Source organism: Palaemon carinicauda, chromosome 27 (genome assembly GCF_036898095.1).
Source record: "Palaemon carinicauda isolate YSFRI2023 chromosome 27, ASM3689809v2, whole genome shotgun sequence".
NCBI classification, from domain to species: Eukaryota; Metazoa; Arthropoda; class Malacostraca; order Decapoda; family Palaemonidae; genus Palaemon; species Palaemon carinicauda.
This window is the reverse complement of record NC_090751.1, coordinates 53,587,764-53,600,263: the sequence shown is the minus strand read 5'-3', so window position 1 is coordinate 53,600,263 and position 12,500 is coordinate 53,587,764. Positions and strand designations below refer to the sequence as shown.

The 12,500-nt window shown below is 34.1% G+C and overlaps 1 long non-coding RNA gene across 1 annotated transcript in view; it reads left to right on the top strand.

Moving 5' to 3' along the window:
* The window catches only part of LOC137621194 (uncharacterized), an 833,937-nt gene that overhangs the window by 402,257 nt on the left and 419,180 nt on the right, over positions 1–12,500 (top strand). The window lies entirely within an intron of this gene.

The following is a 12,500-nucleotide window of genomic DNA, read 5'->3' as shown; positions in this document are numbered from 1 at the left end:
TATATATGACAATCTTCAATATGTATATACTCATAAGTTGCAGTGTTACTGTCAAATTGGAATCATGAATAAGTGAGATATATTTCTGAAACCTAAGACATGTATAATCGAACTTCTGTCTACTCTACAACATCATTCATTGCCAGTGAAGTGAACAAGAGGCTTACATTTGAAATATTTTCAATCTGTGAAGAACGAATCAAGACTTGGTTTTAAAATCTCTGCAGCCTATGAAGAATTAAACAGATCCGTCTAAAATTTCACAATCCCATGAAGAACAAAACCGTAACACATGCAGTACACTCTATAACTGGACTGGTTTTACATTTCTATAATCATGAAGAAGAAAGTAAGATTTCATCTTTATTTTCCCACCCCACCCCTAAGTGTAAACATCTCTTTGTCATCTTCGAAGAAACTGGTAGAAAAATTAGCGTCATGTCTTTAAAAGCTCCTACCCAGTTTATTATAAAATCCTTATTACGAGTGAGTCTTATATTATGGTATAATACTATCTTTTTCCTTGGCTTCAGTGACCATCGTCAATGTAACGACTGCTCAAGTTACAAATATGCCCCATTATACTATTTGTTGAAAGTGTCCCATTTAGTATTAAACTTTACTGAAGAGGCTTTATGAATAGTTTTGGATAATGTTTTAGATAAAATACCTTGTTTTGAAGATTGTGATTCCCCGTATTAATCTTATCTCATTGTAACGGAAATGTTAATTCATTTGTATATAAGAGGTGGGCTATTTTGTTGTAACGCATTTACATTGAATGAGGATACTTATTATATTCAATATTCATCTTTCTTTAAGCGAAATGTTCATTACGATCAGTCATAATTTAATTGAATCAAAACATTAATTCCAACTGAATAATTTCGTCACCAGGATAAAAGCAGTGAAATGCAAAGGGGCAGTGTTTGCCCCAGTGGGTTGTATTATTAATTTCTTTATCTTCAAGTGGTAACCATCAAAACCATCGAAATTATTTACCAGAGTAATTTACATGAGCATTCATCGTTCGTTTGTTATAGTTATTGTTCAACACTTTATTTTAATTCCAATAAAATGTTTTCCTTAATAAGATTCCATGAACCTTATATTTTCGTTTCCTTGGGTGGATGAGGTATTGAAGCTAGTTGAACTGTAAAAGAATAGAAATGTCGTGGATTATAAGAATTTTGATGGGTTTGCATAATCAAAATATATTACAGTATCTCTCAGGAAAACATTTGAGAGCTTATACAGCTTGGAAACAAATGCAAAAAGTTGACAAGTTCTTCTGCAAGATAATATTTCAATTGTAACTATGATAGATATGGAAATAAAATCTATATAGAGGTTTGAGTACTTATAAGTTGCATGATTTTTAATTTAGTATAATGCAGTCCTGACCTGGATTCTAAAATTATATGTTACATGTTATAGTGGGGTTGTAGTTTTATTTCTTTACGTTTCATTGGTGAGATGTTCAAGTAGGTGGAAAAACTTTTTTTTTTTTTACCCAGTGTCATTCGAAATAATAGGCATAAATTTCATGGAGTTGGAAATAAATATAAAAATTGATTTGTATGAAAACATCATTCTACACCCTTTTCTATTATTGTATAGGGCAACATCGGTGGGATAAAACAGCTTCTTTACGTACGAATACATTTGTATGTCGTTTGATCACATTTATGCAATTTATTCCTTGTTTCTCTAAGGTAAAATAGAAAATATAGGGATAAAACCCCATTCCGAATTGTAGTATCTTGACATTTTTTTTTCGGATGTGACACAGGTAAGTAATCAATTAGAATAACATACTGTAAGATAGTAAAATCACAATATGCTACAGTCTTTTTCTAATGGATAACTTCTTGTGTATTACTGATAGTTTGAAATTATTTAGTCTCCTAAATTACAAGAAAAATGTGTTACAATATTATCTCGCCCCTATAATATCACCTCCGTAAAGGTACATATTTTGATCTATTACGTGCATTAGCGGTTAGATATATCTAACCATTTAATTAACAAGGATTTAAAATTGATGTTGAATCGGTTTAGTTTTCTTTATATTTCTTTGGTCGTTTTGTATGTTTGATTTGCAATGTAGCTTTTTGCTAGTTATATAACGAACGTTAAGTTTGCATGCATATTTTCAACTGTCCTTTCTTTTGTATTAGGATTTACATTTTACTGGATTGGCTTTATCTTTTTAGATAATTTAGAAATTAATTTAAAAGAAATATGGATATTCGGTTTGAATGTTCTTTTGTGATTTGAATATTGTTCTTTTATATGATTTTCATTTGTTTTCATCCTAATGAGTACAAGCTATATTGGTATCCTCTCGGTTTATTGATTATACTATAGTTGTGCTTCCTAGACATTGAAGTTATTAGATCTACTTTTTAGGTATCGTAATACTTTTAATTTCCCAGATAAAGATTCGTGTATTGAAAAGAAATCCTTTGAAGAAGGGTTAAGTGTATCTCAATCATTTCTCTTTGAGATTCACAAATTCCTTGGCGTGATTGATTTTTGTGATTTTTTTTCGAGAAAATAGTGTGTCTACAAGGTATTTCGTTAGAGATTAATTGCTCATAATAAGGTATATTATTCATAAGTTAGATAATAAAAGTACGTTGGAAATTGCTTTCTCCATAGGAATGCAGAATCCATGAATTTCTTGCATGCCTCTAAAACAGATTATACGAGTCTTCTCTACGAAAGAATGATCACAGCGCCGGAAACTTTCGGAATGATCCCATGACCCTGTTACCACCCTAATTCTCAACTCATTCAGAGGATCTAAGGTAAATATGGCTGTACCCTGAAAGCAGGACATTTTGATGTCAGATCGTCTCCCCCACTAAATTTAGTCCTTTCCTGATCTCTTAAAGTCTCCAGCTCTCTCCCCACACCCTGTCCTCCTCTTCTGTCCTGCCCCTCTCCCCTCATCCTTTAGGACCCAGTCATTACCACCCAAAGCGTCCGGAATCTGCAATCTCAGGCCAGAAGGGGAACGTGTTGCAAGAGAGGGAACCTGGCTTTGTTGGGGGAGGCGGGATAATGATGAGGAAACGCGGTTCCAAGGAGATTTTCCATATAATAGGAAAATACAGATAGACATACATGGACAAGGTCTCTTGACGTGAACAGGGACAACGGATAACGTTAGTGGCACGGAGAATAATTTTTCGTTAAATGGAAGAGGTGATGCTACCTGGGAATTAATCAGAATAAAGGTTTTTGTGGTTAGAATTTATAAAACTTAGGCCCCGTACATATACAAATGTATTGGCTATTTGTTTGCTCTTTATAGAATTACAAGTGCAATGGTATTGCATTATTCAGTATACATACGTTTATGTGTATACGGAGCTTGCGTGTGTGTATATATATATATATATATATATATATATATATATATATATATATATATATATATATATATATTTATATATATATATATATATATATATATATATATATAAATAAATAAATTGTATGCCAATTATTTCATACACATTTTTTTCTAGCAAGGGGTCGTTCTAGTATATTACAGTTTTCATATTTCTCTGGAAGTCTGTCGGGATGCTAACCTTACGCCTTCTTCGTGACACTAGCATACACGTTTACCTATGCATACTGTGTATACCTTGTGAGATGTAGGATAGGAGCGATCTACGGACCTAACAAACATGACCTGAGGTTGGCATTACTCCTCCGTGTCTCCTTTGCCTTTGTGGGTAGCTCCTGAGAGTCTTGGTCCTTCCCCTTTGGGGATTTTTATTCGTGTATGCTTTCGAATTCTATGAAAACATAATTCAAAGGAGGCTAACTCATCTAGGATCTCTATGAATACTGGAACCTTTGATTGCTTCTAGAGATGCCATGCAAGATGCGAAAAACCTATTAATTTAAGTTATTTGGACGTGTAAGAAAATATAAAAATAAATTGTTATGGCTAGAGGAGAGAAATAAAAGAAAAATTGAAAGAGAAGTTTAGTGGAATATCAAGTAAGATCGATTACTAAATTTTCAGAATATTGCTTCGCAGTAGGTAACGTACCAAGATAGAATATTCCTGGGTTATATGACGTTATTAAGCTTAACACTGATAAACACTTAGAGGAAACAAGAAAGAATATGTTAATGAAAAATATAGATTTAAGGAAAAATGAATATCCATAATTTATGTGTTATACATAATTTAACAACATTCAACACGATTTTGCATCATTCATAGTTAATGCAAGTACAGTATATGATAGCAACTCCAATGTTAAGGCTGACAGCCTTCAAGGCTTGTTGGTATTTCGAATCTTTTTATGTTTATATTCAGACGTTATGTAATCTGATTTTTATGAAACTAAAATGTTTTGCTGGCTTCGACAGAACGACCCCCCCCCCCTTGTAAAAATGCTTGGATAAGGGAAAAAAAAAAGATTGTGTAACTAAGATGCACTCACAGAACTGATCATATTGCTATTTCACCCTATGATTAATGCAAAGAAGGGATTAATATTGATTTTTTAAAATTGTGAAGGTCTGTATTCTTCAGTGGACAAAAGGCATAGGCAAAGGGGATGGAAGTGACGAGGATATCGGTGGGGTAACATGGCCGAAGGGATGCATGGGACCCTAAGGGAAGGGGAAGGGGATTCAGTTGAGTCAGGATAGTGACGACTTCATTTAGATTAAGGAGGATCACCAGCCGAAGCCGCTTAAATGAGGCAGGTTTCAACTGGTCCAACAGAGAGAGAGAGAGAGAGAGAGAGAGAGAGAGAGAGAGAGAGAGAGAGAGCTGCTTCCTCTTTCGAAGGGAACTGCTTCTTTTTGTATGTATGCTTGTATCCATGTATGTATGATAACGGGCGTTTGTAGTTCGAAATCATGAGATAAAAGCTAATGGATGTTCAGAGATATCACATTATATCACTGAAATGGGCAATAAAACTATAGTTGATAATTTCAAATAAGTTGTCAAATTAAACCTTCAAATGATAATAAAAGCTAACATTGATGCAGTACTTTTCATGTTGAAAATGCATAGGTGCAAAGGTTAAGTAGTCGTTTTTTGATGTAAGACTTTTTCATATGTACTTTTAATGTTCGTTTAACCATTATGGGGCGGAATATTTACGGCGTATTTGATTAAGAAACACCGAAGGCCTGTTTTTCATGCCAATCAAGGAATTGGAATTATTAGATTGATTGGTCGATTTGAAGTTCTCTGGCATCCTGTCAAGGAATTGGAACTTGGTTCGTTCAAAATTTTTATGTTGATTACTAAAAAATCATATTTATTATTTAAAAAACTTTTTCTTTATTGATTTATTTAAACAGGGTTTTATTAGTTCCTCCTTTCAGGAAATTGTTTCCATAAAGATTTGTTATACCTACTTGTACATCTAAATTGTTTCATTTTAATAAAACTATTCAGAAACATCAAGCATTTCTTTCAGCGTTCCTTGTTTAAGGTGTTGATCATATTTCTGTGTCAGTAATGTGTTTTGTAGGTTGTTAATAAACATTTAATTAACATGCTACTCTATTTGAAAAAACTTTAATTGATTTATTTGGTCATCCATTAATAACATTGAGAATTTAGGTTACATTACCCCTCTTTCTGTCTGTCTGTCTCTCTCTCTCTCTCTCTCTCTCTCTCTCTCTCTCTCTCTCTCTCTCTCTCTCTCTCTCTCTCTCTCTCAAATACAAATTCTTTTAGATTTTCACTGGCATACGGTTCATCCTATTAAGCTACGCATACAACTAATTAAATTTTCGTTAATATATTTTTAGTTTCGTGAAAATTCAGTTCCCTTTGATTTTGTTTACTCTCAAATAAAAAAAAACGGTAACCTGTTTTGCAGTTCCTTATAATTTTATCATGATTATTTCCATTCATACCAAAGTGAAATGTACTAAAAATTACTGGAAGATTTTCACACTCTGTCCACATCTTGAGTTAATTTACTCTCCTCCAAACACAAGTTATTTTTGCAAAGATAATCGTCAGTATGCTTATTCAGATCCTCTGTGACACTCCCTCTTTAGTCCATTCAGTATTTCGACCAACTCCATCGTGAAGGATTGGTAGTTTAGGGAGGTCCTTGCCGAAGTCCTTCCCCTTCAAATCAAAGGCGGCGCTGCACCCCAAATCTTGCGTATCAAAATTCCCACCACATGCTCGTCCGTTCCATTATTTGAGAGGCAATATTGAGACTGTGGAATTAGGCCGGGAGGACTTGGATTACTACACATTCCGAACAGCTCTCGCCCACCCAAATCCTATTAGAGATCGGGTCGGCTCTATCATACCATGGCTCTCCCCTCTATCTCCCCCTTCCCTTTCGCTCCCGACTCTCCTTCTGTACCCCTCCCCTCCTCCCTTTGCCTAACCTTAACACCTCCTACATCCCTCTTCTTCATCCTACTCTATCCCCCTATCTCGCTCCATTCGAACCGTCGAATTATTAAGGGGAGTTGGAGAAGGGGAGGGGCATATTTATTCTTTTTTAATTCCACCACCTGTGAAGTGATTAAATTTTAAGCATTTGGGTTTTCTGATCTTTTTTTTATAGAAGTATATTCCGTCCAATGGGAAAGCTTTTGTGTGCGGCTTGCATAATTTTAAGATATATATATTTTTTTTCATCAATAGTTATTGTCGTAAGAGGAATACTTTTACTCTATGTCTTAATAACGAGATTAAACACGTAATTTATACTGTAGATATTTTTTACGGAAAGTGTGGAAGAGATGTTCTCATCCTTTGAAGGTGCCAAACAATATTTGTATGTAATAATCAGAAAGTTATTCAGTAACACTTGCACACATTTTTATTATCGTATTAAGTGTATTATTGGCTTCCTGACATAACTGATTTTCCTCTGCATATTAACTATCTTATTTGTTGTGCATTTTAGTGCTGCTTTTATTTCTATTATGTAAATTGTTAGAGAATGCAGTTCCACAATGACTATATATTTATTCCACCAACATATAAACTTCTTCGGTTAGATGTTAATCAGAGAGGGAGGTTCTAGCTATCTAAGATTCATAATTGTTGAGCTGATTCCCGGTTTCTGTGATGACGTTAGAGCTCACTGGCTTGCTTTAGGGCTTCTTTTGTTGTGATTGAAGTAATCCTAGTTACCATCATCACCAGTGCTGGAACTACGCATGGATTTGCTCATGTTTTTTTTTCTTATCCGTCATAAGGACTTAACCTTAAATAACCTGAGATTTTGAGAATAAACTAAAAACACTTTTATTTCGAACATTTAGCGTCTCAGATTAGGGTTTCTTTTATTCTATAATTTGTATTGATTTTTTAAAAGAATTAAGTTGGATTTTTTTTTAAAGATTAGTTGGTGTTATGCTAAGTCAACCCTTACATAATGGATGCCAGTAAGTGGCGGTAAGGTGTCAACGGGGATAGATAAAACCTGGGATGAGGAACTAATAGATAAGATTCGTTTGTTCTAATACATTTTACGAATTTTACCATTCCAGAACAGTTTTTGACCTAAGGTAGATGTAAGAAAGGTTGTATATAAGTGTGCTCTGCTCAAAAATAAAAGTACATGAGTAGCTTAGTCTTATTTGAATAAGCAAGATATCTTATTGTAGGATTCAGTTATGTTAGTTAATTGTGATCCTTCGCAAAATATAGGCACCGAAATTGCATATATATATATATATATATATATATATATATATATATATATATATATATGTATATATATATATATATATATATATATATATATATTATAAAATTTTTGCTTGACACTTCTAGAAAAACTTGTGATTATACTGATTCTTGTCGGTACACTCTTAGTTAGTTCAAGTTTGTATAGTTGTGATTGCTTTGATTTCGTGTTCAATTTCCGAGAGTGCATTTTTTTAACATTTCTTGTACCGTGTAGTGTTCCGGCTCCATGTAACCAATGGTTTGGATAGCCAGGCATGAAGTTATTAATAGAATAAATACTTAATATCTTGATTGACTGGCATATTATTAGTGTGTTTTGTATCAACATAATTGATATGTTTAGACAGACCCCTTTTCATCCTTACATTAGGGGTATAACTGGAATTTCAAAGAGATGAAAATGAGAAAACAGATGAGTAAAGATAAATTCCTGGAAGAGTTACTGATAGCATCCTCATAAAATGTTTGAAGTAAAATCTGCATTTTAAAGAAGTATGCAATGTATAGAAGACGTACTTAATGACTATTTAGAGTTAGAGATGGAGTTTAAGCTACGTTGGACGTCCATTTCATTGTGTTAACAATAGTTAATTTAAAATGTCAAGCTATGTAACGAAGTCGTCTGCGTTTCTAATGTTTCTAACTAAGGCTGACGAAGACTTTCAGTTGCATAACTTGGGATGAATGGGCCCTTTTCTTTTTCTTATTGAATGGTACACTGATGTTATCATCATCTCTGCTGGCAGGAGCAATGAGGAATTCTTTTGCACAAGTCATCTGTTTAACGGGTTTCCTAGAGAAGGAAAAAGAAGAAGAAGAAGAAAGAAAGAAACTTAACATTCGGAAGTTGAAATTTTTTGCAAGTTTACAGCCGTCCAGATTTAGGCAGAAAAATAAATAAAGTAGGGAAACAGTGAAAAGGGAAATAGAGAAACAAGGAGCGTAATGGTGATGGAAAATAAAGAGAAGAATAGAGTGATGAATGAAGACGACACCAAAAAGGAGATGTAGTAGTGGGAGGGGAGCAATCGAACGGTGAAACTTGACACTATCAGAGGAAGAAGAGAATTGGCCGTCCTGTGCCAGCCCCACGTTCCCTGTTTAGTCACTGTGGTCTCTTCACTTCATTCTTTCTCTTGACGTCGAACAGAAAGATGGTTCTATTTTAGTTTTTTTTTATACAGGGATTCTTCCATATATATATATATATATATATATATATATATATATATATACATATATATATATATATATATATATATATATATATGTGTGTGTGTATACTAATATAGATGTATATGTATATATCATATATAATATAAATGTATATACATGTATAAATTTTTAATTTGGACCCGTTCCCCATAACTGTTGTATGATTATATAGTATATATGGAAATATACTTATTTATGCACACACACACACACATATATATATATATGTATATATATATATATACACACACATATATACATATATATATATATATATATATATATATATATGTATATATATATATATATATATATATATATAATGTGTGTGTGTCTGTGAAGGTATGTATAGTGCTTTATTAGATATATTATCCTGAAGTATTGTATGCATTCATAGGAAGCTATATGGAGCTATAAGGTGTAATGCACTTTTATGTTTTGATTACTCTAATTGTACGCAGTATATTTAAGGAATGTGTTCCACAGCACTACAGACTATGAGATTTTGACAAAATGGTTTAGTTAGGCTTTAAAGAAAAATTGGTTTCGACCTTTGAAATTCACTTGTAGTTCTATAAGGGTAAGCTTCCCAATGTACATCTGTAGCACGACCACAGTTTGGAGTCTTGTGTTACACGTTGCATTGTTTACTTGACGTCTACATGGTAAAAAGAGGCCGTGTGACTGGCAGGTGCATTGGCACTCGGATGCGACACCGGGTACACGGGTGACGGTCAGCGGACATCCACGTACGCATGAGATAGTAAAGAGTCCATATGTCTAAGGGCTTCGGGAAAAAGGGAGGGCTGAGCGTTTTGATGTTTGGATATGCTTTGAATGCAAAGGAGTGGAGTAGTGGCAGAAGGGTGATCTCTTCAATTGATCGCTGTCTTCGTGGTCTGCCTCTATGACACGTTTGCTCTTAGGAGGTTGGTGATGTTCCTGAACTGATAGTATTATAATAGTGAGACAAGGCTCTTTATTGAACATCGTATTCAATTTTTCATTATTTCGATTTGTTATCATCGTTTGGTAATCGCTATGATTTAACAGAAACATTCTAATAACCTTTAGCTGTTTTAAGTGTATTGTAGAAAGCGTTGTTTGAATCCATAATCATTAACAACCTTGTGAAAAGAAATGGCTGTTACTTGATAATAATTTTTTGGGATGTATGTACGATAGCAGCCACATGTATGTATTATTAACGCCCCCGCGTTAGGTAAGCAGGTAAGTAGGTAAGGACACGGCTTGTAGGTTAGGTTAGAGGGGAAAGGTTAGGTTAGTTAATGTCCATTTTTAATCATTATGTGAGGAACTGGCCGCTGATATACAAAGGCTCCAATATTTTCATTGTGATATATTAAATCTGTTAATTGTTTTATTTATGGATCATCTACCTCTGAATCAGGTTTCACATTGACAAAAATGTTTAGTGTTTCTACGCAATAACATTTTCAAATAGTTTGGCAACTAGTCATTTACATAGTTACTGTGAACTACAGATTCTCTGCTTCAGAGATTGTTCGATATCACTATGTTGCCATCCTCTTAAATTCCCCTTCAATTCCCGTTTCCTTGATACTTACACTTCCTGTAATCTGCATTACTTGCCTTTTAGATTCTCGGAGAGCCATCGATTTTTGCCTTGTTTTCAATCAAACCTGTACTAGGTAGGGATGGTTGGTTGGGTTGCTAGTACATTAATCTTTACGTGAATCCTCTTACTGTTTGCTTTGAAAATAATTTCTATAATGTCTGAGACTGGGACTGATCCATGATTAAGTTAATGCGGTATATTTCAAATGTAGTTTATTTGTTTGGCATAGTTATCTGGTCTATATACAGACAAAATCAAAAGTCCCCCGACAGTCTTACGTCAGTAAACCTAATATAACGCACTCACACTAGGAAAGCAATGTTGTGTTTGTCTGCGGACTATTGATTTTCACTGTACCATGAACTGGAATTTGTTATTGACTATGTCTTCAGGAATTGTTTTCTTATTATTGATATTATATTACTATCAAGTTTTTTTTCATGTTTTAAATCCCAATCACTCCCATTTTAATTGATTTAGATTATTATTTTAGTTTTCGTCGGCAATCTTGTTTACCATCGATTCCCATTATAAAATCTCGCTTAGTGAGAAACGCACAGGCTCTCTTCTCTGCACAAATATTTCAGCAGCTAACATAATTGAAAACAATTATGTACTTATAAACAATTACCAGGAACAGGCTTCCTTCTATCCTAACTGGTGGTTATAACCATACCACCCCTGATTAAAAGGGCTAAATTTTTGTTGGACAGATATTCCTCTTACTGATTCGTAATCAACGGTTAGTAAAGATATGCATTGTAAACAGGTTTTTCTATATCATATCTTTGGAGGGAGGGCGAAGCCCAAAGAGATATTGATTCTGGCTCATGATTTATAAACGTCGACAGTGAAATGTTATTTCCATTTGAGAAGAGATTTTTTAATTACGAAAATAGGACTTCAGTCTATGTATCCCCTGTGGAATAAAGTTTTAATTCTTTTTACTACATTTTTCTTTTTTTTCAGTAGTTTATATTACCGTTTTGCATTTCTAGCCGATACTAAAATCTTATATAAACTCTAATATATTCCCGTGCCTCCCTTAGTGTTGAAACCTACTATTTGTCTTTTTTTTTTTTTCCATACCTTTTTTGGGGTGGGTTAAGTGATGAATATGAGCTAGTTTTGTTACAATTGTATGTGGTTTTATAATTTCGTGTAATCCAGCTCTTCTTATCTATTCAGTTGTATATCTATCTATTTTTACTTACTTATGTTTCTTATAGACCAAATTTTTGAAGAGCGCATAATGTTAAAGAATCTTTCTGTGTAATCCATTTTCATTTCTGAAATTTCTCTATCTTACATAGGAGATAGAATATTGATATAGGAGTAACATTTAATACTTTTTGAGAAAAATTGATTAGAAAACAACAAAATCCTTGAGATAGACCAGAGACGAATTCATCCAACAGAGCAAGAAAATCAGATCATATTATCCGCCAGTGTCACAACCTGCACCGAGTGCCTTTCTCCCATTAAGAATAAAAAAATACACACAAAATACGAGTGAATTATAAAGAAAGAGGCTACAAAAAATAAGAGCGAGAGAGTGAGAGAGGGGTCCGCCATCATCCTAATTGTAACTGGAAACCCACCGCCACCAACTCGCCAGAGGGAAGGAAGTCATCAAAATGGAAGCAAACAGTCGGGGCAGCACCGGAGAACTAATTGGGCAAAATTGAGCTTGTTTAATGTATTGACCAAACACCCTCAAGCTACCCGCCCGGGAGACTGCCAAGGGACGGGGAAGAGGGGATGGGCAGACTCGCAAGAACTAAGGATATATCTCAAACTCATACACACAGTCGGGTGTATATCTGTATGCGTGTTTAAAAAATGAGAAACAAGCAAATATCTAACTACGTGGAAATAAAAAGAAAATAAAATATTTAAGAATTGGAAGAGGGGAAAAGGGAGGTGTGGGATCCCTTTCGCAGACGGAATCTAAAATTTGAT